This window comes from Pongo abelii, chromosome 11 (genome assembly GCF_028885655.2).
Source record: "Pongo abelii isolate AG06213 chromosome 11, NHGRI_mPonAbe1-v2.0_pri, whole genome shotgun sequence".
Classification (NCBI taxonomy): Eukaryota; Metazoa; Chordata; class Mammalia; order Primates; family Hominidae; genus Pongo; species Pongo abelii.
In genome coordinates this window covers 144456320-144481857 of record NC_071996.2, presented here as the reverse complement: position 1 = coordinate 144481857, position 25538 = coordinate 144456320, and the positions used below count along the sequence as shown (strand labels likewise).

Below are 25538 nucleotides of genomic sequence, written 5' to 3'. Positions count from 1 at the left end.
TTGGTCAAATGCCTTTTCAACATCTATTAAAATCACCCCATTTTTTTAATCCTATAACTTCCTAAAATGAATGATTACATTCATGCCATCCCTAATACTGTACCACACTTGTATTTTCGAGAAGAATTTAGCCATGTTACAGGATCATTCTAATGTACTACTGAATTCTATCTGGTTGTGTTATGTAATTTTTGTATTCATATTGCTGTGAAATTGGTTTGTGGTCTTCCATTTTGGGATCTCTCCACCAGGTTTTGGCATCAGTGTTATGCTGGCTTCACAACAAGAATTTCATCAGTCTCCTCCTTTTCATAGCTATGGGTCACTTTAAGTAATATGAAAGCAGTCTAGATTTTTTAAGCTTAAAAGTCTGAAATTACCTGGGCCCAGGCCTGCAAGGTGGCTGCTTTTTGAAAACTTCTTCCATGTTAGTGATTTATTTGGGGGTGGGCAAAGCCTGCTCCTCAACAAGAGACCAGCAGGCAGGGCCCCGGGGTGACCAGCATTCCTGGACAACGCCACGTCTACCCTTGGCCACTTGGACAGCTTGTAGCCTCTGAGTGTGTGCAGAGAGGGCAGTGGGGGGTGGGTCCTCAGTGCAGTTGTGGGGGCACTAATGTGAGAAAGTCTTGATCTAGTCTATTGGAGGGTGGAGTTCAGAGTGTTGGTCCTGTCCTGCATCCTTGAACTCTGACCTCAAGAAGTGGGAACTGAGCAGGGATAGCAGAGGCAAGCCCCAGAGCTTGTCACATGCTGATCTGTGTTTAATTTTTCTGTTTAGAAGTTGAGAAATGATCGAGTGTTCAAAGAAAAACAATGAGATTGAAAGAAGGGAAAGGAGGAAGAGGAAGAGGGAAGATGAAGGGGGGAGAGAGAGAGAGAGAGGAGGGGAAAAGAAAGGGATGAAATTGACAGCCTCCACCACTGGGTCTGTGAGCTGCATCAGAGCAGGTGGCCCCGCACTCTTGGCTTGATGATCTGTTGTCGCTGGCCCAAGATCCTTAATAATTTCATCTTTTGTGTTTTGTGGTGCTGATGGCTTATTGAGGCAGGTGCAGAAGAGACGCACAAATCTCTGCCTGCTCCTGCAGCCCCATCCCGATCTAGTGTTCACAGTGCCATGGTATGGAGTTCAGCAAGACTCACTCCAGTGCCAGGTAGAGCAGGTCATGCCTGCAGCCCAGTGGGCGTGGCATGAGACAACCCAGAAAGGCCACGCTTTCCATTTGAGCCAGAACTTGTTCCAAATACAGAAAGGGGGCAATGGTGTTCTGAGGAACACAAAGGACATGGGACCCCTGTTGTATCTTTTCTTGCTCATTTTACTTCCCTGTATTAGCCGAGCACTTTCACTGAAATGGTGGCATGGAAGGAAAGGGAAAGACAGGAAGACCTAGAGTTCTCCTTTTATCCCTCCTTCCTCATCAGTAAGCGGGAGGCAGAGAGTGTTGGTGCCAGCATCGAGAAGTGAAATAGAAGCAGGCAAGTGAGTAGTGTGCATGGTTTTCATTGTTCTGGTAAGAACAGAAAACACACACAGATGAACTAGGAAATATGAGCTGTGTAATTTCAGTGATTCGGTGTATGAGTTGAAAGCTCTTCTATCTGCATTTAAAACTGGCATTCTACGATAGAAAGCTGAAGAGTAAAATTCATGCTAGCAATTTAAAATTTTAATTTTTCTTTACTTAGAATGGCATTAAATAGCAAGAAAACACCATGGCTAATCAAGAGAGCCTGGGGAATGGAGGAAGAGGTTTGTATTTTTAGCACCTTTAACTGCACTTTGCCAGGCTTTTGAACAAGGCGCCTTTATTTCATTTTGCATGGGGCCCCGCATGTTCTGTTACTGGGCCTTTTCCCACTGGAAAAATAGATGAGGTCTGTGAAGTGGGTGGAGGCTGCAGCCAGGGCAAGGGGGACCGGCAAGAGAGACACAGTTTAGTCCTGCTCTTCTGCCCGTCTTGGGATGGCCTGGACCACAGGAAGCCATCACGGGGACTGTTAGGGAGCTGCGAGGTCCTCCTGGGTGGGATGGCGCTGGAGACAACAGAGAGCTGTCCAGAGAACCTCCTCTCAGATGCCACAGCATGATGCAGCACAAGGTAGGGAAGTGGCTCCTCCTCTGTGGGCTCTGGGGAGGGAGGCAGCAAGGAGTGGTGATCAGTTTCAGGAAGGAGCCTGCACTCCAGGCCTTCCCTGCATGGGCCTGGCTTCTGTGCCTCCCCACTGCAGGCTGCCAGTAGGGCAGCTGCTGTCCCGACACCACTGGGCGCTCACAGGCCAGAGTCACTCGACGTCCAAGGAATATGGCCAGCTGGAGAGAAAAACATGCTCCCTGGGGATCCATGTCAGTCCTTGTCTCTTTGGCATTAGAGGAGGGGCGAGGGGCGAGTGGTGATTGGGAGTAAGCCCATGCAGGATAGAGGGGAGGGAGCAGGTGCAGGCAGAAGAGCTTCAGATCCTGAGGCAGGTCTGAGTCCTGCAACAGAGACAGGGAAGGAAGGGGCTTGGGTGGGAAGAGTCTCAGACTGCAGTCCCCTTCCCAGAAGCTTTTGGCCAAGCTGATGGGTGTCCCTGATAAAGCTGCCCGTCGGAGGGGTCTTGAGTGGGACGGAGGGGCCAGCACTGGTATCTCAGACTCTGTCTTTGATGAGGAGCAGTCAGGGAACAGGCGGCAAAGCTTAGTCTTGATATAACAGTAATTGCTGTAAATGTAAGTGGGTTAAATTCCAATTAAAAGGCAGAAACAGATTAGATTTAAAAATTTAAACAATGGGTTGCCTAAAAGAGATATGCTTTAAAAAGATACAAAAAGCTTAAAATAAGAAAGTTGGCAAAAGACATAGCAGGCAAATATGAACCAAAGAAAACTGGATTGACATGTAATGTATGACATTCAAATTTAAGGCAAAAAATTTTAAAAACTCCAAACACCAGACAAAGAAGGGCACACATACATATGGGTGCAAGGAGCACAGAATGATAATGCATGTCTATCACAATCATTCTAACATCTAAAAATGTGGCCACAATACACAGCAAGCAACATGTGCCAGAACTGCTGGGAGAAGCAGATATTTTAACAATTCTAACTGGAGATTTTAAAAAATAATAAGCATAGTTCACATTGACAAAAATTAGCAGAAATCTCCAAATCCTGATCAAAATGATTAATAACCTTAAAAAACTTTTCTTTCTGGGATCCTACCTTACTGGGTCAACAATGAATAATTTTGAACTATTACATGATATAGAGAACTCTCTGCCCATCAAGCAGAGAATATAACCATTTTGAACACATGTAGAACCTGTATGAAATACACTATGTGTTAGGACCTAAAGAAGCCTCAATGAATTCCAGAGGCAGAGGGCCATGCAGACTGGGCTGCTAGTTTCTGTTTGTGCTTCTGAGTTCCCTTTGCCCATTCTTCAGGAGACCACCCGAAATGCACCATACTCCTTGGGTGCCCCTGCCCTCCAGCTTCCCCTTGGGTTCAGCCAAAGCACTACCAGATCAGGGGAGGAGGGAGAGTGAGGTCCAGGGTTTGGTGCCCTGGCTCCCTTCCTAGGAAACTCTGGCTGGCTGCACCCCTCCACCTGAGCCTCTGCTTCTGTCCGCCCCGCTCCCTGCAGGCAGTAAGGCTACAGTGCCACCAAGCCCTTGGGGCTCTCCGACCTCCTGCCCACACGTTTGTCAATAGTCTCTTTATCAAACACTTCTCAAATTACCCAATTTGAGTGTGCCATCTGCTTCCTGCCAGGATCTTGACAGAATACAGAGTTCTCTGACAATAATGCAATTAAATTAGAACCTGGTAACAAAAGGTTATAATTAAAGAAACACTATTGAAAAGTAAATAACATTATTAAATAACCCTGGGTTTAAAAGGAGATCATCAGGGACAGTAGAAAATATTAGATCTGAATGATAATGAAAATATTTTATGTCCACATTTGTGAGACTCAGCCAAGACAGTCCTGTAGAAGGAATTTTGTAGCTTTTAATACAGTAGATCTATTGGAAAATCAGAAGGCTTAAAAAGGAGCTCAGCATTTGGTTCAAGACAAAGGAACAGATCGAATCCAAAGAACCACAAAGGAAGGAAATAATACAGAAGGACAGAAGCAAATGAAATAACGGGAAAGACGTTTAACAGAACTAAAAGTTGGAGCTCTGAAAATATTTAAAAATATTAAGAGAGAAAAATGCAAAAAACAAAATACAGGCCAAGTGCACGCCAGTAATCCCAGCACTTTGGGATGCCGAGGTGGGTGGATGGCTTGACCTCAGGAGTTTGAGACCAGCCTGTGCAACAGGGCAAAATCCTGTCTTTACAAAAAATGCTAAAATTAGCTGGGCGTGGTGGCACACACCTGTAGTTCCAGCTACTGGGGAGGCTGAGGTGGGAGGATTGCTTGAGCTGGGGAGGTTGAGGCTGCAGTGAGCCAAGATGGCACCACTGCACTCCATCCTGGGAGACAGAGCAAGACCCTGTCAAAACAAACAAACAAAACCATAAAAAGTCAGAATATAAAGAAAAAAAGATACGCTAGTCATTTAAATATTAACGTGAAATAGATTAATTCCTAGAAAAATGTCTATTGCCTCGAGAAATAGAGAACTTGCCAGATTAAAAAGCATGAGGAAAACGGAGGTGATAAAGACCCCAGCCCCAGAAGCCCAGATGGTTTTATTGTTTCTGCCAGTGTTAGGAAGAACAATTGATTTGTGTTTCATGCCGGTGGTTCCAGGAAATAGTGAAGGAGGAGGAGCTGTCTAGCTGGTTTCGGCGGGGCTGGGGCTGGGAGTGGGGGGCCCGTTTCTTGCACAAGTGGATGTGAATCTCCCCCAGCCACCTGCAAGGCGCTCGCACACAGCTGTGGGGACTGAGGTGAAGCCGGCTCTTCCTGGAGTGTGGATGAAATGGTTAACGGCGAGGCCGCTAGGGCAGCTTAGGCCCCTGCTGGGCGCCAGGGAGGCTTAGCCAGGCGACGCCAGGATGCCCATGGCAGGGGCTCGATGGCAGGGGCTGGGCTGGAGGGGACCCAGCCCCGGGTTTCAGGGTGGCCCGAAGTCCGTGCACCCCCGCACCGCAGTGCGGGGAGGTCCCTGTGGGCGAGCTGCCCAGAGGCTTTGTCGAAGTTGCCCAGCCCTGGGACGGTAGAGGGAGGGCGGTGGCGCGCACGGAGATACCAGTCAGCCCCTGGAACTAGGAATGCGGCTGGGGGCGGGTGACGCAGGCTGGGGTTTGCCGGGGTGGCCCCAGAGCGGCGTGTGACTTGGGGGTCCAAGGAAGTTAAACTGGACAGGCTGGGGTGAGGACAATGGGGGCCTGGAGAGGTGGGGCAAGAGGAGGGCGGGGGGTCCCCACGAGCCGCGGTGGAGGCGAGGCGGTGGGTCCGCGGGCGGGTTGCATCATCCCGCTGGGAGGGCCTCGGTCACTGCTGCTCTTCCCCTGGCACCCCAGCCCCGACACAAGATGCGATTTCACCGCGCACCTGTTACACCCGGAGCCAGCATCCCTGGCGCAAGGAGCCCTCCCTCCCCAGCCCCGCCCGCCCCCCACGATGCGTCTGTCGCTGGCTCAGAGCGGGGGCAGGTGGACGTTTTACGATTTCACTCGAAAGGGGCCAGGGTGGGGGAGGGCCCGGCGAGGGGTCCGCAGGCAAGTTCAGGTGCACGCGGGGCTTCGGGACTGGGCGCCGCCGGGTCCCTCCCCCGCGAGGTCTCGGGGGCGCGCCGGGGGAGGGGATGCCGCGTCCGAGCCGGGTGTCCGTCCCCCACCCTCCGCGGGGCCCGCCGCGGTGTCAGCGGTGACGTCACAGCCCGGCCCCGGCCCCCTCCGTCCCCAGCCCCATCCCCGCGGCGGCCGCGTCGCTCGTCCCTCTCCCCGCGCGACAAACCAGCTGGCGACTGGAGCTCGGACGCCGCGCGCAGCCAACCAGCGCCTCGGGAGGGGCGCGGGGCGGGCCGGGCCGGGGGCGCGCAGCCCGTCACGCGGCGGCGCCGTCACAGCGCAGAGCAGCCGGGAGCGGCAGCAGCTCCGGGCTCGGGAGCCCGCGCCCATGCCAGTGTCCATGCGGGGCCGCCGCCAGTGACGCCGGAGAGGTAAGGCCGCCGCCCGCCCGGCCTCCCGCGCCCGCGCCTCTCGCCCCGCACCTGCGCCCGGCGGCCCGCGCCCGCATCCCGCACCTGCACCCACTGCGCCCAGGGCGGGGAGCTCCGGCCCCGCGCCCTTGTTGCCGCCCAAAGCGCAGGCACTGCGAGGCCCCTTCACTTGCAGACCTTCCTCCATCTCCGCAGAGAACAATGGGGGAAATTCAGGGGTGTCCGCCCTTCAGGTGCCGCTGGAAAAGGTCCCTTTGCCACGATCTCGGCTGCAGCGGGACCCTCGGCTTAGGCGGGCGGGGGTCGCCCTCGGGAGGGCTCGCCCGGCCGGCGGGATCCGGATATCCCCGCCCTTCCCCGGCTATTCCGCTTCCCTGGAGAGGAGCCACCGGCGGGGCTGCGGGAGGGGCTGCGCCCAGACGGCGGGGGAGGGGAGGGATGGAGAGCGGGGCTGAGGACGCTGACGCCGCACCTGGGAGGGTGCTCGGCTGCAGAGCCTCGGCCAGCGGGGAGAGCGCGCAGGGCGGCCGGGCGCGGGCAGCTGCTCTGGTTCTCGGGGTGGGGGAGGGCGGATGCTGGAGCCGGGAGCAAAACAGGCGGGCGGGGCGGGGGCTGCGGCGTTGGGGCCTGGCTACCCGCTTCGTTGCACCGCCGGGCTGCCCATCACTCCCTCCCACGCCAGAGACCCCAGCTCCCTTCCAGAAAGACCCAGCACCTGGGAGGGGCCGCCGGCGAGCACTGCCTGCGTCTCAGCAGCCAGCGCCCCTGTAACAGGTGTGGCCCGGCGGCGAGGGAGGGGCTGCGGGGCCGCAGGGTCTAGGCTGGCGGCGCGCCCCCGGCGCCCGGGCTAAGATGACACGAAGGAACAGTGGCCGCGAAGACCTTCGCACTCCCGCTTTAAGCCGCCCCTCACGCTGACTTCCCCGAAACCAGCGGCACAGCCCTCTCGCTGGGAAGGGCCGGGGCAGCATCCCCACCGGGAGGGAGGGTCCGCAGGAGCGGGGCGCTGGGCGCGGGTAGGTGGGGTTGGGGGGGCCCTGCCGGCCGCAGGGGCGGGAGGGGGAGGGGAAGGAGGGAATGCCAAGTCATGGGGCCTGCTGGGCGCGAGCGCGACGTCGCCCGGCGCGGACCCGATGCGCGCCCACGTCCCCGGGAATAGGGACTTTCCCCCAGAGACTGGAGGACCCCCTTCCCCAGGCGGCAGCCCTTTCGAAGGGGTGCCTGCATTGCCGGAATTAAAGGCCTGCCAGGGCAAGCGGATTGGATCTTGCGGCTGCGGAGAGGAGGCGGTGCGGAGAGGCCCCTGCCGCGCAGGGCTGGCACTGGCCTCACCCTGGGGACGCACAGCGCGACACCGTGCTTGGCTCTGCGGAACACCCGGTCGCACTCAGGCTGGCGGGGCCTTTGCCAGGGAAGCCATGCCAGCACCCTCGTGGTGTGAGAAGGCAGCAGAGGTTTTGAAGGGAAGCTCTGGGGTCCACGTGGGGGTTGGGGCTGCACCTGCGGCGGCCATTTTGCAGGTGTGGTTGGCCACCAGCCTTAGCCGGGCTGTGGAGTGGGGCAGTCAGGAGTGGGGCAGATGTGGAGCTTGCGGTGCAGGGTGTGGGATGGGCCAGGGCCAGGATTCAGGTCTGCCCTTGCACTGAACACACACCGTCTATTTAGAGCGGTTCCTTGTTTGGTTGATGGAGTGGTTGGAGTCAAGACCCAGGAACCCTCTGGACCGGAGGGATGCGGGAGGGATGCGGTAAGGCTGCTGGCTGAGGGGCCCAGCGTGGGGTCGGAGGAGGGCAGCCTTTACCGGGGGTGAAGTCTCGGGAGGGCGTTGGGTCCAAGGCAGGGCCCAGATGAACAGCTTCACTCCGGCTGCAGATGGATCTGCGGCCCTGCAGGTGTCCTCCCCGGGCAGGTCCGCAGGGTGGACAGAGGCTGGAATCAGGTGTCAAGGCAGGGGTCCCGGCCCAGGCCCAGGGAAGTCCCCTGTGGTGAGGGCCTGCAAGATGTCTGCTGTGTGCCAGCCCTGCTCCCAGCCGGGTGCTGCTCCCCTGGGTGCCTCCTTTCCCCCTTCCCCACTGGAATGTCCCACAGACTGCCCCATCTGGGGCTCCGGCCGGCCAGCCACAAACAGGTGGAGCCTGGAGTTCTGCCCAAAGCCCAGGGATGATGATTGGCTGAATCAGGATTCAAACTGGGGCCACTGCCCGGCCGCCCAGCCTGTGCCCCGCAGTCCTCACTGATGTCATGACTGCTGACCTTGGGCCCACCATGTCCTTTGGGAGTAGGGTAGGGCAGTCCTCCTGTGGGATTTGTGAAAGGTGGAGGGGGAGATGTGGGCTGGAGGAGGAGGCCCTGGAGGAGCCTGAGGGCATCTCTTCAGGCCACTCAGCCGGGCCAGCCAAAGCAGGTGAACTGGGCGTGGCAGGGACGGGCAGGGACACGTTCCCACAGAGCCCTGGTCCTACCGGATTGGGATCTATGGAGGGGCTACCAGCATTAGGTCATTGGGATTTACTGAGCCCTGCACGTGCCTAGCTGGCCAATCCCGTCAGGCCTGAGACCATCCGTTCACATCTATCAGTGAGCTGGGAGGGGCCTGAGCTGCTACCACGGGTGGAGAGTAGTGGACCTGGGTCTCTGGGTGGCTTTGGTTGGTAGGACGAGCACGTGGTTGTCTGCCTGCAGAGTCTGGGGACCTCTCTATGTCATTGCCACATTCAGTGTTCTTAGGCCTAAAGGATGTGGCTCACCACCCGCAATATGGGTGGCCAAAGGGACTCAAGGTGTCACCTCCCACTGCCCATCACCCACTCCATGCCCAGGAGCGTCTCTGAGAACCACGGGGGGCTGGGCCACACCCTGCCCCGAACCTGTCCATGGGTGGCCAGGGTACCCAGGGACACAGCCAGGCAGCAATGGGCCTGCGTCCTTGCCGGCTTCTGCCCCTTAGGTGGTAGCCTCCGGCCATAGGCCCATCCCTGCTATAGGAGGGTTTGGGATCCCAGAGCTTTGTATCCCAGTCCTTTGGCATGGCACCTGGGCAGAGGCAGGGACACAGTGGCCCCACCTGACGAAGCCAACTTGCTCTTTAGCTCCTGAGCCCCACTGGGATCCCCACCCTCAGCCTGGCTGGCCTCTCGCCACCCCAGTGCCCCCACCCCCAGGGCCTCAAGAACCCAGGGAACAGCCGGCTGGGCTTGGCCCACATGCTGCCTTTGGGAATGCTGTGGGGCAGAGGGCACAGTCAAGGTCAGCAGCAGGTGGAGGCTGAGCCTCCTGACTTCTCCTGCTCCTTCCCAGCCCATCCTGCCGGCTTTGGCCTCCTGCAGGCCTAGTGCATTGTAGAGACTGATCCAGATGTGTGGATGTGGGACCTGGATGTGGGACTCAGAGGCTGGGGTTGCCGGAATCTGAGTAGGAGGGGCTGCTGCCTCTCTAAAGCCTCCTCACCCTGGATTTAATCTCCTAATCCCAGGCCTTGCGGTCTGGGCAGGCCCAGCCCTGGCTGCCACAGAGCCTGGGGATTCAGATGGCCTTTGGGGGTCCCTCCCGCTTGCCATCCCTGCCAGATTTCAGGACGCCCTGGGGTCTAGGGAGGGCAGGCCAGTGCCTGGCTGTCCAGGCATCCTCGTGTTTATTCCTCACCCCTCCCCACAGTGCCCTGGAGGGGGACAGAGCAGTCACCTGGCCACACACAGTCATAGTCACATGCATCCACTCGAACACACACAGGTCCACATGCATATACACATACACACACATTGCACACACATGCACACACACACCCACACATACATTCACACACACAGACACTCATACACACACATACATGCTCATGCACACTCACGTACCCACACATACATTCACACAGACATACACATACATGCTCATGCATGCATGCATACACACATTCATGCATGCAGATACACACACACACACACACACACACACACTCTGCATCCCTTGTCCCTGTCTTTGTTCTTGCCTGGTTTCTTCTCTATACTTTCTACTCAACCTCCACATTAGGTTTTAGGCCCCCCTCAAATGCTGCCTCTGCCATGATGCCTGCTGTCACTCCTACCCCTCAGAGTGGCACCCCCTCCACAACCATAGGTTTCCAGGGGTGGGGAAGAAGACAGGGAACACTGATTGGGCATAGCCTGCACTGTGCACCTCATGTACTTCCCTTTATCCCATGCCACTCCACACCTGAGCAATGAGAACAGCACCACTTGGCTCGGACCCCACTGAGCCAGGTGGTGGTGTTCCCATTTTCCAGGTATGGAGACTGAGGCTCCTGAGAAGCCCATGTGGCTTGTAAAGAGAGGACCTGGGACTCCGAGGATGGTAGCTCCTATAGTGCTTTCTGCTCGTCCCTCCACTTTCTCCTCCACCCCCATTGCCCCCCACTTCTCCCACCCCCATGAGGGCCAGCACAGTGCCTCACACAGAGTGAGGACTCAGTCAGCGCTCTTCCGTGGCTGAGCTGGTTGTTTTAGCCCAGGTACTGCATTTCCTGGTAGAGTCCAGGGTGAGCTTTGGCCACCCTCTCAGGGGTTGGGGTGTCCTTGGGTCTCAGTGTCTCTTGTTCAGAACCTACGGATTCCTGAGCCTGGCTCAGGAATGACAGGCACCCCTTTCCCTCTGGGCCTCCCGTGGGGCTCCTGAAATGCAGTTCTAGGGACACGCATGGCCCCGGACTGCTCCTGCAGGGCCCTTCCCTGAGGCTGGTAGTGCCAGGAATGCCCTCAAGGGGTTCCTGCCCCCACCTCAGCCCTGCCAGGAGCCCTCAGGTGGGCCTCAGTTTCCTTCTCCATCTGTCATCAGCTCAAGCCAGGACGGTGCAGGACAGGGCTGGGCTGTCAGTGCTCAAGGTCATGGATTGGTGTGGCTCCTGAGGAGCTGCTGTGGGGCTGGGGCGGGGCTGTCCTCAGTTGCTGGGTGTCATCTGGTCCCCATTCTCCTCCTGCTTCTGGGGCCAGGGCCCCACCATGGCTGCAGGTCCTTGGGACCTGGGAGGGCTGCAGCTCTAGGACAAGCAGTGGCTGCAGTGGGCTAGGCGCAGACCAGAGGAGCACACTTACAGCCCCACACCCTTTGCGTCAGCTCTGTACTTAGGCTAGATGTTCTTGGTTGGTGTTTTATTTTCTCCAGCTCTTGGTTATCTTTATTTTATTTTATTTTAGAGACAGGGTCTCACTCTGTCACCCAGGTTGGAGTGCAGTGATGCAGTCACAGCTCACCACAGCCTCAACCTTCTGGGTTCAAGTGATCCTCCTATCTCAGCCTCCTGAGTAGCTGGGACTATGGGCATGTATCATCACACCTGGCTAATTTTTTGTAGACGGGTTTTTGCCATGTTGCCCAGGCAAGTCTTGAATTCCTGGGCTTAAGCAATCCTCCTGCCTCGGCCCCACAAAGTGCTGGGATTGTAGGTATGAGCCACCGCACCCAGCCTTTTTATTTTCTTGAATGGGTTTTTTCCCTTTTATGGCACCTCCAGAAGTGGCCTCTGGCAGCTGCTTGCCATGTCCCCTGGATTGGAGTTTCTGTTTCTTGGACCCTAGAGCTGCTTGTTTCTTGGTTTCCTGTCTTGTTTTGCTGGAGCACATCCTTGTGTGACTTCCTTGAAAGGGTGCATGAGTCTTTGGTGTGTGAGCGTGTTTTTGCTGTGTCCTTGCTCTGGGTGGTAGTGTCTGGGGTGCTTCTGTTCCTAAGTAGTTTTCCTGGGAACTCTGAGGATAGGGTCACCATGGCTTTCTGCATCAGGTCACTTATGAGCAGGCTTTGTTGGCAACTCGTCTTTTCTCCCTGGAAGCTTTTAGGATCCTGTCTTTTCCTCGGTATTCTAACTTCAGGTTGATGAGTGTAAGGATGGGGTTTGCATTTATTGGCACTCGGGGGGCCCTTCACACTGAAGTCAGGGTCTCTTCTTCTGTTTGTTCTTAATTTCCTCCTTTTCATTTTTTCTTTTACCCTGAATTCATGGGTTGGTCTGTTTGGTTGCTTTTCTCTTGTATATTCTATCTCCTTGTTTATATTCTAAAGTCCTTTGACTGCCTTTTCTAGAGGTTTTTTGGAATCTTGTACTTCATCTCTTACATTTTTCATCTCTAAAATCTTCACGTTTCTAACTGTTCTGTCTCATAGCATTCTGTCCTTGTTTTGAAAATGAGCATCTTCTTGAATCTCCTGGGTGTGTGGACAGAGGTTGTGCTCGGTTGTTTCGCGTCTGTTCCATGCTTTGCCTGTCCTTCCCGCAGGGCCTGTTTTCTGCTGGCAGCTCTGGTCCTTCCCTTTCACACTCTGTTCTCACGCCCGAGGAAGGCATTAATTGGCACATCATGTGTTAGGGAGGCCGTTGGCGGGAGCGGCAGGGCTGCTGCTGCTCACCCCGGAGTGGTTCTAACCAGAGCTGGGGTGGGGTGTCCATGGAGGGTGGGGCGTCCATGGCAGGCCCTGGCTTAGGTGAAGGGGTGGGGCTGGCTACCAAGCTGCTCCTGCATATCAGAATGAGGGGTACTGCATTCTTCAGCTCACTGAAGGCTTCACTCCTGCTATGGAGAAAGCCATTCAGCTGCTCACCTGGGGGCACTGGCAGTGACCACCCTCGGAGGGTGGATGGTGGGGCTGGGGGTGCGGGCTTCCATGTTAGCCTCACTTCTCACCCCTGCCTTCCACCAGGTACCGGAGTTCCCGAGCCTGAGCCCCTGCCCCTTCCCTGCCCTCTGCAAGTGGCACTCAGGGCTGAGGTCCCAGGAAACGCCTCTCCCACGCCCTTTGCAGTTGGGGGCTCTGTGGTGGGCTCTGGCCCTATCTCATGGGGTCTCAGAGAGACCAGTGTGCCTGCAGTCATTGGACCTGGGGCTTCTTACTCTCCAGGGTGGCCAGGACACTCCTCTATGACCATCAGTTGTAATTCTAAGAAAAACCCGCTGTGGTTTTTTTCTCAAACTCTTCAAGAAGGATCAGTGTTTTAGGAAGTGGCCCATGCCGATGCTTTGTTCTGGGCTGGCCCTGCTGGGTGTGCACATGGCGGGCCACTTGTCTAACTGGGAGCAAGTGGAGCCTTGAGGTGAAGGCAGATCCCCGAGGGGAAGGCGGATCCCTGAGGTGAAGGCGGATCCCCAAGGTGAAGGCTGATCCCTGCCTGAGGTGAAGGCTGATCCCTGAGGTGAAGGTGGATCTTGAAGTGAAGGCGGACCCAGAGGTGAAGGCGGATCCCTGAGGTGAAGGCTGATCCCTGCCTGAGGTGAAGGTGGATCCTGAGGTGAAGGCTGATCCCTGAGGTGAAGGTGGATCCCCAGGTGAAGGTGGATCCATGAAGTGAAGGTGGATACCAAGGTGAAGGCGGATCCCGAGGTGAAGGCTGATCCCTGAGGTGAAGGTGGATCCTGAGGTGAAGGCTGATCCCTGAGGTGAAGGCTGATCCCTGAGGTGAAGGCAGATCCTGAGGTGAAGGCAGATCCCGAGGTGAAGGCGGATCCCTGAGGTGAAGGTGGATCCCCAGGTGAAGGCTGATCCCCGAGGTGAAGGCAGATCCTGAGGTGAAGGCGGATCCCGAGGTGAAGGGTGATCCTGGAGGAGAAGGCGGATCCTGAGGTGAAGGCAGATCCCGAGGTGAAGGCAGATCCCTGAGGTGAAGGTGGATCCCCAGGTGAAGGCGGATCCGCAGGTGAAGATGGATTCCCCAAGGTGAAGGCAGATCCCGAGGTGAAGGCAGACCCCTGAGGTGAAGGCAGACCCAGAGGTGAAGGCCGTCTGGGCTCCAGGCGGATGCCTGTGCGATGCTCTGCAGCGTGGGCCTCTCCAGCAGCTGGGCAGGGAGTGCCTGTGCCAGGCCTGTGTCTGCCCCTCACTGTCACCCCATGCCTGGTCTTTCCTGGACACTCCTCGAGCTGAGGCACACTTTGTCATCTGCCTTAGTGCCACCCCCAGCCCCCTTCCACAGGGACTTGGCTTTTTCTGCTGATGCCCCCACCCCAGGGTGAGGCAGGAACCTGAAATGGTCCCAGAGCCCCAAAGCAACAGGGGAGTTCCTCTGGGGCCACCCTGCCCTCTGTGCCTGCAGTGACTTGCGGGGCGTGGCCCGGTGCGGCCCGGTGGGTCTTCTGCATGCATTTTTACCAAGTGAATGGATTCTGTTCCCCTCTCCTCTGTCCCGGGGCCCCTGGCTCAGGGCTCATGGTCTCCCTTTCCTGGAGTCATCACAGCTGGCTGGCCACATCCACATACCCACATGGATGGCCACCATCCCCCAGCCCTCTTTCCCTCTCCTGCCCACGGGCCATCTTCTCTGCCCACTTCCCGTGGGTGCATCCTGGGTCTAGTCAGAGCCTCAGACACCCATGGTGTTGCCTCTATGTCCCCAGCGCAGACCCCACCCTGCCGCCAGCAGCTTCTCAGCCTCTTCTTTGCCTCTGAGCAGTCATCCCAGCCCCTCTGGCTTCCTCCCTGCCACCCTTGAGCCTGTGCCCTCATCTCTGGCCACTCCACCCAGCGTGACCTCACCACGCAGGACCAGTTCATGCTTCTTGTTTCTGATGACTTCCTGCCCCACTTGTCCCAGAGGTGCCCCTCTCTGTCTTTGAGGGGAGCTCGCCCTTTCTCCTGGGATCTGGCGTGTGCTGTGTCTGGCACTGTGGCCCGCAACCCCCCGCCTTCTCAGGGGTTCAGCTGTGTCAGACCCCCATCCTCAGCTTTGCCTTCTGCCATCAGCCACGCCCACAGGCTCTGGCCACCCTTGGGACTACCTGGCTCCCTCTCAGGTTGGCTGACAGAACAACTTCTTGAAGATAGTCTCTTTTCTTTTCTTTTCTTCTTTTCTTTTTTTTTGAGATGGAGTCTCATGCTGTAGTCCAGGCTGGAGCGCAGTGGCGCAATCTCTGCTCACTGCAACCTCTGCTTCCTGGGTTCAAGTGATTCTCCTGCCTCAGCCTCCCAAGTAGCTGGGATTACAGGTGCCTGCCACCACGCCAAGCTAATTTTTGTATTTTTAGTAGAGACAGGGTTTCACCATGTTACAAGCCAGGGTGGTCTCTAACTCCTGACCTCAAGTGATCTGCCCACCTCAGCCTCCCAAAGTGCTGGGATTACAGGCATGAGGCACTGCAACCGGCCAACAGTTACATCTTTAAAAATTGTGTCATGTGGTAGCAAAAATATACAACAAAGAATACAGAATGTTACAACCAACGGCCACATGCCCACATCAGCTTTCAAAATAAGGCATTTCCAACTTACTCCCCAAGGGTAGCACTGGCAGAGGGCTCACCGCCACCCGGCATCTCGGCCGACCCACATCACCCTGGGGAGGAAGATGGACAGATGGGGCCTGGCGGGAGGGAGGTCCTTCCACGTCACCGTGGCGGGCACATCGAGTGGCCTTGGTGGCGTCCAGGCCCTTAGACCCCCTCCATGCCCAGCACCGTGCATTCGGTGCTGATCGTTCGTGGAGTGTCATCGTCCGCCCCGAGTCTGTGGAGTGCTGCTTGTGTGTTTGAAACTTCAAGGGGGCTGCAGCCGACTCTGCATTCATCTGCATCTTGGATTCTGGGCATTTGGGCTGTCTCCATTCTTTTTGTAATGATAAGTCATTCTGCATTTGGGTATATTTCAACCTGTGAATATGTATAGCATCTCTACTTGCAGAGTTGCTGGGGCACAAGGTCTGCGGCCCCTCCAGATGTTATCATGTTATTTTCAAAGTGGTGGCACCCGTTCACTCCCAAGGTGAGCTGTAAAAGCTCCTGTGGCCTCCTTCTGGCAGCGCTTGGTGTGCCCCACTTTTAAATGTTGCCATCTGGTGGATACAGCTTGAAAATATGGTTTCCGAATTACTATCATGGTTGAGTATCTTTTCATGTAAATTGCCAGTTCATATCTTTTTGCCCATTTTCTTTTGTGATTTTTGTAAATTTTTATTTTTATCTGTCCTCTATGTTTATCAATCCTTCACTGAATTGTATGTGTTGCAGTTACCTTCTCCAGGTGGGTGGGGTTCTCGTCACTGTTTTAGTGATATCTTTTGATACCCAAACTTTCCTTTTGGTGTTTTCCGTGGGTTAAGAAATCTTTCCGTCTGGGCGCGGTGGCTCACACCTGTAATCCCAGTGCTTTGGGAGGCCGGGGTGGGTGGATCACTTGAGGCCAGGAGCTTGAGACTAACCTGGCCAATGTGGCAAAACCCTATCTCTACTGAGAATACAAAAAATAAAAATAAAAATAAAAATAAAAATAGATGTGATGGCGCATGCCTGTAATCCCAGTTACTTGGGTGGCTGAGGCACAAGAAACTCTTTTTTTTTTTTTTTTTAATTATACTTTAAGTTCTAGGGTACATGTGCACAACGTGCAGGTTTGTTGCATAGGTATACGTGTACCATGTTGATTTGCTGCACCCATCAACTTGTCATTTACATTAGATATTTCTCTTGAATCCTGGTGGCAGAGGTTGCAGCGAGCCGAGATTGCACCACCGCACTCCAGCCTGGGCGACAGAGTGAGACTCTGTCTCAAAAAAAAAAAAAAAAATTCCTTCCCTAGGGGTAGTATGAAGATACAACTCTTCTTTATTCTCTTCCAAACATTTTTTGTTAATGTAGAGGTCTTTAATCCACATGGAATTTATTTGACATATAAAGGGATCTAACGGTATATTTTCCATATTGCCAACCAGTGTTCCTTCCATCGCTGGTTCGGTCGTCCGTCCTCTCCCCCTTGCTCTGTAAAGCCACCTTTCCCAGATGTCAAAAGGGCTGTGCTTCTGCAGGTCTGTTCCTGGGGTCCCTTCTGTTGCACTCGTGGTGGCCTCTTCCTGTCCCAGCACAGCCCGACTTCATACCAGGGCTTTCTACCAAGGCTCAAGATCATAGGGCGTGTTGCCCTCTGCCCTCTGGTCTTTTTTTTTTCTTCTTCTTCAGACTTGTTATTGATATTCTTAACATCTTACTCTACCATATACATTTTTAGAAGCAACTTGTCATGATTCACAAAAGAACTTGAGTTTTCATATGAAATGACATTGAGTTTTCAAATCAATTTGGGTAAAATTAAATGTTTTCAAGATATTGAGATTTATTTTCCACAAATAAGTTATAGTTCTCCATTTATTTAGATTTTCTGCAATGTTTTTAGTAAAGTTCTACAATTTTCTTTATAATAAGTTAGTGACAGCTGGGAGTGGTGGCTCATGCCTGTAATCCCAGCACTTTGGGAGGCTGAGGTGGGCAGATCACGAGGTCAGGAGTTCGAGACCAGCCTGGCCAACATAGTGAAACCCCATCTCTACTAAAAATACAAAAAATTAGCCGGCCGTGGTGGTGAGCGCCTGTAATCCCAACTACTCGGGAGGCTGAGGCAGGAGAATCACTTGAACGCAGGAGGTGGAGGTTGCAGTGAGTCGAGATCGCACCATTGCACTCCAACCCCAGGCGACAATGTGAGACTCCATCTCAAAAAAAAAAAAAAAAAGTTAGTAACATTTATTCCTAGGTACTCTATAGTTTGGGTTATTATTTTATTTATTTATTTTTTAGAGAGAAGATCTTGCTCTGTTACCCAGCCTGGAGTGCAGTAGTGTGATCATAGCTCATCCCAGCCTCGAACTCCTGAGCTCAAGTGATCCTCCTACCTCAGCCTCTCAAGGAGCTGGTACTACAGTTGTTGCCACTACTCCTGGCTAATTAAAAAAAAATTTTTTTTTTTTGATTTAGAAATGGGTCTTGCTATGTTGCTCAGGCTGGTCTTGAATTCCTGGGCTCAAGTGATCCTTCTACCTCAGCCTCCATGGTAGCTGGGACTACAGGTGTGAGTCACTGTGCCAGGCTGGGTTATTATTTTAAAAGATACCTTAAAATATGTTTTAATTCTTTATCAGGTATATAAGAATGTTCTTGATTTCTACAACCTTATTGAACCTTCCTAATTCAAATAATTTTTCTGTGGATTCTCTTGATTTATGTGTAGATGAGCAAATGGTCTGCAAATAATGACAGTTTGGTTTCTTTCTTTCAAATTCCTATTATGTTGTTGGTTATTTTCCTGTCTTACTGGTTTGGCTAGAACCTCTCCTACAATGTTAAATAGAAGTAGAGATAGCAAGCATCCTGGACTTGTTTCTGAATTTAAAGGAAATGTTCCTATCATTTTACCATTAAGTGTGATGTTTGGGTAGGTTTTTAATAGATAGCTATTATGAGGTTAAAAAAGTTTTCTTTTATTCTAATATTGCTTAGAATTTTATCACAAATGAGTCTTGAAAATTATGGAATGCTTTTTTAGTATCTATTGAGGGCCTCATATTCTTTCTTCTTTAATTTGAAAATTATAATAATAGCTATCCTAATGTCAAGCTATACTGGTATTCCTGGAATATGCTTACCTACATTGCCTTTTTTATTTGTTACTGTATTTTCTTGCTAATTTTTCAGACTTTTGTACCTATGTTCATCAGTGAAACTGGTCTAATATCTTTCTCAATTTTTTCTTGTTTACTTTGATGCTAAAATTCTATTAGCATCAATGAATGAGCTAGGAGTACAGTTGGCTCTCCATATCCGTGGGTTCTGCATCTGTGAATTCAACCAGATCAAAATTTCTGGAAAAAAATAATGGTTTGTCTATACTGAACATGTACAAATATTTTTTTCCCTTGTCACTATTACCTGGACAATACAGTATACCAACTATTTATTAATACATAGCATTCACATTGTATTAGGTATTATAACTAATCTTGAGATGATTTAAAATATATGGAAGGGGCTGGGTGCGGTGGCTTATGCCTGTAATCCCAGCACTTTGGGAGGCCAGCGCGGGCAGATCATTTGAGGTCGGGAGTTCAAGACCAGCCTGACCAACATGGAGAAACCCCGTATCTACTAAAAATACAAAATTAGTTGGGCATGGTGGTGCATGCCTAGTGGCGCATACTAGGGAGGCTGAGGCAGGAGAATCACTTGAACCTGGGAGGCGGAGGTTGCAGTGAGCCAAGATCGCACCATTGCACTCCAGCCTGAGCAACAAGAGTGAAACTCTCTCTCTTTCTCTCTCTCTCTCTCTCTCTCTCTCTCTCTATATATATATATATATATGAGGATGTGTAGGTCAAATGGAAATACTATACTTGCTCATATGAGGGACTTGAGCATCTGTGGATTTTGGTATCTGTGGGGGGTCCTGGAACCAATCTCCTTCTGATACTGAGGGATGACTTTATATTCTTTGGGTGTTTCCCTCTCTTTCCTCCATTCTCATAAAGAGTTTGTATAGGATTGATATTATCTTTTAAACAAATGTATAGTGGAACTCACCTATAAGAAGCGTCTGAATCTGCTGCCTTTTTTTGTGGGTAGATTTTTAAACTATTAGATCAATTTGTTTAATAATTGTAGGAAAATTCATGTTTCTATTGCTTACTTTTTCTCATAGTTATGCATCACATTTTCCTGGTTCTTGGCAGGTCTAGTAATTTTTGATTGGATGCTATACATGATTTTTAGATTTTAGAGAGTCTGACTTCTTATATTTCTTGCTTTAGTGCATGTTGGGCTTTGTCTTGGCAGGTGCTTAACTTACTTGAAGACCAGTTTGATCAGTCAAGACCTGTTCTTAAGCTTTTCTAGAGTTGGTCCAGAGTAGACCACCTGCAGGAATAGTTTAGTCCCCCACCTAGGGCATGCCTTCTCCAGGGTCTCCACGGAATATCTGGAGTGGAGGCTCAAGAGGACTCCCTGTTCTGGCTGATAGGATCACAGATGTCTCCTTACCTTGTGTGAGTTTTGAGAATTGTTCAGCTTACAACAGTCCAGTCTTTTTGTGTCTGGATTATCCGGGAATGGACTAGTATTCTGAAAAGACTCAAGGGTACCCCTGTGCAAATTTCTGGACTTCTACTGAGCAGCTCCTTTCTTCCAGAACTCTGACTCACAACCTCCAGCTGCCTCTGCCCACCCAAACTCTGACCACCATCTTCTCAACCTGTCAAAGCTGCCAAGGTGCTTGGGTCCCACCTCGCTGTGCCCGCCTCTAGGCAGATTTGGGGTGATCATAGGGCTCACCTAGTATGTGCGCCTTCTCTCAGGGATCACAGTCCTGCACTGCCTATTGTCCGATGTCTGAACACCATTATTTTCGTATATTTTGTCTTCTTTGCTAGTTATTGTTTACAGTGAGAGGTTAAGCCTGGTCCCTGGGACTCTGTCATGGCTGAACATGAAAACTCCATGTTTTGCTATTAGTGTTTTCATTTCCATTTAATAAGTATTTTTGTATTTTCATCATGATTTTTCCTTTGGTTTGTTATTTAGAAGTTTATTTTTAAAATTTCTAAGCATATGGGTTTTTAAGTATTTTAAAATTAATTTTTAGTCTAATTGTGTTCAAATTACATGATTCATTCGATACAGGTCTTTGAAAGCTACTGGGAGTTGCTTTATGGTCTAGTACATGGTAAAATATTGTAAATGTTCCATATGTAATGGAAAAGAATGTTGCTCTAATTTTCTGCAAGAGGCACATATGTCCATTAATTTATGATTATTGTGTTATTCATGCTATGCTCTTATTAATTATATATCTGCTTGATCTACCAATTAGTGAGAAGTGTGTTAAAATCCCTGTCATGATAAATTAATGAATTCCTCCATATTACATGACTCTGAACTTTGGTTTTATATTTTCACCCTTTTTTTCTTTCTGGGATCATTTTGGGTAATTTTTTTCTGACATATTTTCCAGTTCATTAATTCTGTGTTGAGCTCCATTTAATTTGCCGATTAGCATGTCTGCTAAGTTTTCAGTTTTAAATAATTACATTTTATTTCTAAAAGTTCTGCATGGTTCTTTCCCATATTTTACCCCATTGTTTTTCACTTCTGCTTATTTCTTAGAACATTTAAGCCAACTTGTTTTTATAATCTATATTTGACAATTTTAATATCTGAAGTCACTGAGGATCTAATCCCTCTCTTCCCTCTCTCTTTCTTCTCCCCTTTCCCTCCCCTCTCCCTCCCCTCTCCCTCCCCTCTCCCTCCCCACTTCCCTCCCCTCCCCTCTCCACTTCCCTCCCCTCCCCTCTCCACTTCCCTCCCCTCCCCTCTCCACTTCCCTCCCCTCCCCTCTCCACTTCCCTCCCCTCCCCTCCCCTCCCCTCCCCTCCCCTTCCCTTCCCTTCCCTTTCCCTTTCCTTCTTCTCTCCTCTCCTTTTTTGGTGACTCTTGCTTATGGTGAATTGCTTCTCCAAGTGTTTGGTAATATTTCATTGTGAGCTAACATTTGACTGATGTTCATCTGTGGGAATCTTGGGGCCCTGGGAAAGGAAGCCTTCTCCTGGGAGGATTTGTGTGTACTTTGTTAGGTGCTTTGGGGGCTAACTCCTGAGAACTACTCTGAGCTAACTTCTTGAATTTGGATTTCACTGATCATGCAGGTGTTGTAAATTTGAAACCCAAACTTTATGAGGACAGGCCTGTGGCCTTAAATTCTCAGTAACACTTGCTTTTTCACCACCTAGAGCTGGGTGTCATTCAGATTAATTCCCCCGTGTCCCTTTTTTTACCCAGCCTTCCATTTCACAGAGGTTGTAGCTTTGAAGGATTCAATTTTGTGGTGACTTGGTTCCAATCCTCACTTTCTGTCTCTGAGGTCCTGCCTCCCATTCCCCCCACAGCAGGTGAAACCAAATTCTCTGGTTTCTGGTATCACCAAATGCCTGTAGCTTTGTTGCCACCTTAATTTCATCTCCTTCTTCCTCTTTTTCATTTCCTTCTGAGGAGTCCTCTAATTTTCTTCTGATGTTTGTTATTTATCCTGAATTTCTAGGTGCTTTATAATGGAGGGTGTCTCACCCACCATACTGCAGAGGTAGAAGCCTCCATTCAGCCCTTTTGCTCTCTGTTGGGAAATATTATTGTTATTATTATTATTTTTTTGAGACGGAGTCTCGCTCTGTCACCCAGGCTGGAGTGCAGTGGCGTGATCGTGGCTCACTGCAACCTCTGCTTCCCAGGTTCAAGCGATTCTTCTGTGTCAGCCTCCCAAATAGCTGGGATTATAGGTGCCCACCACTATGCCCAGCTAATTTTTGTATTTTTAGTAGAGACGGGGTTTCACCGTCTTGGCCATGCTGGTCTCAAACTCCTAACCTTGTGATCCACCCACCTCGGCCTTCCAAAGTGCTGGGATTACAGGCATGAGCTACCACGCCCGATCCGGGCAGGAAATATTAATTTTAATGAGCAAACTGATTTTTGAATTCACATATATCAGTATTTGTCAACCAAAATGAGGAATTTCTATGTATTTTACCTCAACTGTTTGGTAATGATTTTTAAAATGATTCTTTTTAGGTTAAGTATGAGCACAGTGTAGAACAATCAAGCATTTTATAAAATTTGTTTAGAAAATCAGCAGCCTTTGTTCCTCATACCCAATTTTTTTCAACTCTCTTAGCTGTTTTTAAAATTTAGCTGTATATTGCGAATTAATGTGCTTGTTCTGCTAATTCATGCCTGTTTTAGCAGTTATGTAAATAGAATTATAAAATGTTTACCCTTTTGTGTTTGGTTTATTTTTTTTCAATGTCCTATTTGTGGTATTCATCCATTTATCATCTCTCCCTCCTGAAATGCCACTAAAATAAAGATAAAGGTAAACTAAAAAAAGACCTAAACGCTCTCATAAGAATGAAACAGGAGAGAACACTCAGCAGCCACATTCTGGATGCTGAAAAGCAGACCCACGTGGAAACTGATTTAGCTGATTCACAAGAGCGGAACCTTGGTTCCCTCCCAAGGCAAGCCTTTGTGACCTCCTGAAAGTCTTCCCAAGCCAACCACAGCTCCCTCGGGGACACTAGGGTCTGAACCAACCTGGGGATGATGTGGAGCTGCCCTTCCAAGGCTGTGCATTTCCTCGTCAGTCTGGCTTTAGCTACGTTCTGCAGGACCTTTGCCACAGCTTTGAAATGTATCTTCATTATCACTCATTCAAAATATTTTCTAATATCCAGTGTGATGATTTCTTTGACCCACGGGTTTTTAAAAATTGTATTGCTTAGTGTCCAAGCAATTGGGTTGTTTTGTAGGTGATTTTTTTTGAGGGTATTGATGTATAGCATAATTATATTGTGGTCAGAGAACATCTGCCTTATAACTTGAATTTAAGATGGATATTTGTGGAAGTTTGCTTTATGACCAGCATATGGCAAATTTTAGCACACATTCTGTGTGCACTTTAAAAGAATATGTATGAGGCTGGGCATAGTGACTCACACCTGGAATCCCAGCACTTTGGGGAGCTGAGATGGGAGGATCATTTGGGCCCAGGAGCCCAAGACCAGCCTGGCTAACACAGTAAACCTCATCGCTACAAAATAAAAAATTTAGCCAGGTATGGTGATATATGCCCATAGTCCCAGCTCCTCGAGAAGCTGAGGCAGGAGGATTGCTTAAGGCTAGGAGGTAAAGGCTGTTGTGAGCTAAGATCATGCCACTGAACTCCAGTCTCAGAGACAGGAGACCTGGTCTCAAAATAAATAAACAAAATAATGTGTACGATATATATTTTCTCCTCCTCAGTGGCTGATAGAACAGGCACAAATTTTCATCCTTTTATTTTCAACCTCTCTGTGTCTTTGTATGTAGAGTCTCTTATGAACAGAATATAATTTATAAAAATCTGGTCTGGCAATTTTTGATGTTTTACTTGGTGTATTTAGTTCATACTGAGTTGACCTTTTATCTGCAATCTTAACTCTTTCTTTTCCACTTGACATTATCTTTTCATATTCTGTTTTTCTCCTTCGTTGCCTTCTATTGGATTCATAAAATAAATTTTAATTTTTTGGGTATTTTTCTATTAACTTGTTAGTTATACATTAGTTTTCTACTTTCTAAATGATTACCCTAGCAATGACAACATGTATCCTTGACGATCGAATATAAATGATTACTGTTACCTCTTTCATGATCATGTTGAAACCTTGCAATCTTGTCTTTTGGTTTCTATCATTTCTGTTGAGGAGTCAGTTGTCAATCTTATTTTTGCTGCTTTAAAGGTTACATGCCTTTTTTTTTTTTTCTGGCTGACTAAGCTTTCTCTCTTCATCCTTGGTCCTAGCAGTGTTGCAGTGCTTGCCTTGTGTGACTTTCTTGTTTGTCTTGCTTTGTGTTTGCAGAGCTTCTTGAACCTGTGGATCAATGTGCTTCAGCAGCTTTGGACAATCCATGGTCATTAGTTTTGTAAATATTGCTTCTCCCCGTCTCAGTCCATTCCAGCTGCTGAATATCACAAAAATATCACAAACAGGGTGGCTTGTGAATAAGAGAATTTATTTTTCATGGTTCTGGGGGCTGGGAAGCTCAAGAGCAAGGCACATTGGCTGAGGATCTGCTTTCTGGCTCCTAGACGCCTTCTTGCCCTGTTCTCACGTGGTGGAGGGGCTGAGGGGTGTCTCTGGCATTTCTTTCGTAAGGGCACTGATCCCATTTGTGAGGCCCCACCCTCATGACCTAATCACCTCCTAAAGGCCCCACTTCCTAAAGTCATCACTTTGGGGGTTAGGATTTCAACATAAGAATTTGGATGGGAACAGGGGACACAAACATTCAGACCATGGCACCCCCATTCCATTTCTTCTCCTTCTAGATTCCAGTTACAGGTATGTTTGACCATTTCACTGTGTCATATACTTTTCTGGCTCTCATGTCTATATTTTCTATTCTTTTTGTTCTAAATTTTCTGTATTTCTATTACCTGTCCTCCAGTTTACTAACACTGTCTTCAACTGTGTCTATCTCTTGAGTTCTTAATTTTAGGTATTTTGTTTTCCAGATCTAGCATTTCCATTTGATTTTTTTTATAGTTTCCAGTCCTCTGGCAAAATTCTCCATTTTCCATTTATATTCTCTGTCCTTTTTGCTCTTATTTTGAATATATTAGTCAAGGTTGTTCTAAAGTCCTTGTTTAATAACTCCTAGATCTGGATCATGTGTAGATATGTGTCTTTTTTTTTTCTCATGTGTTTATATTTTATTTTTCCTCTTTGTTTTTAATCAGAGTCCTTTCTTATTTTATACCTTCTAAGTTTTGATTGGATGTCACACATTGCCTATTAAAAGAATGCAGAGTACAGAGATTATCCTGGGTTTGAAAAAATAAAAATAAAAGAGTGTAGAGGCTCCAGATGGCTTCCATTTTCTCTCCCAGGCAACCAGACTGAAGTCCGAATTAAACCAAGTGAGGGCAGGTTGTAGTTTTCATAAGGCTCATCCAAGCTATGGCTCTGCCCTGCTCTTAGGTTTCGTACCTTGCTGGGCTTTCAGCCAGAGCCTGGTGTGATCACTGGGTATTCTCCTCCCGGAGGACCCTGAACTCAAATCTTTGTTCCTTCCCACCTGAGACTGTGCAAGACTCTTCTTTGGTTTTC

At 50.2% G+C, this 25538-nt stretch overlaps 1 protein-coding gene across 4 annotated transcripts in view; it reads left to right on the top strand.

Moving 5' to 3' along the window:
* Positions 1-6003: 6003 nt before the first annotated feature.
* KIF1A (kinesin family member 1A) overlaps positions 6004-25538 on the top strand; it is a 117335-nt gene continuing 97800 nt past the window's right edge. For all 4 annotated transcript variants that reach the window (XM_024243249.2, XM_024243247.2, XM_054550130.1 and 1 more), the window contains exon 1: positions 6004-6112. The gene's annotated coding sequence lies outside the window, so the exon portion shown is untranslated. The remainder of the gene's footprint in view (positions 6113-25538) is intronic.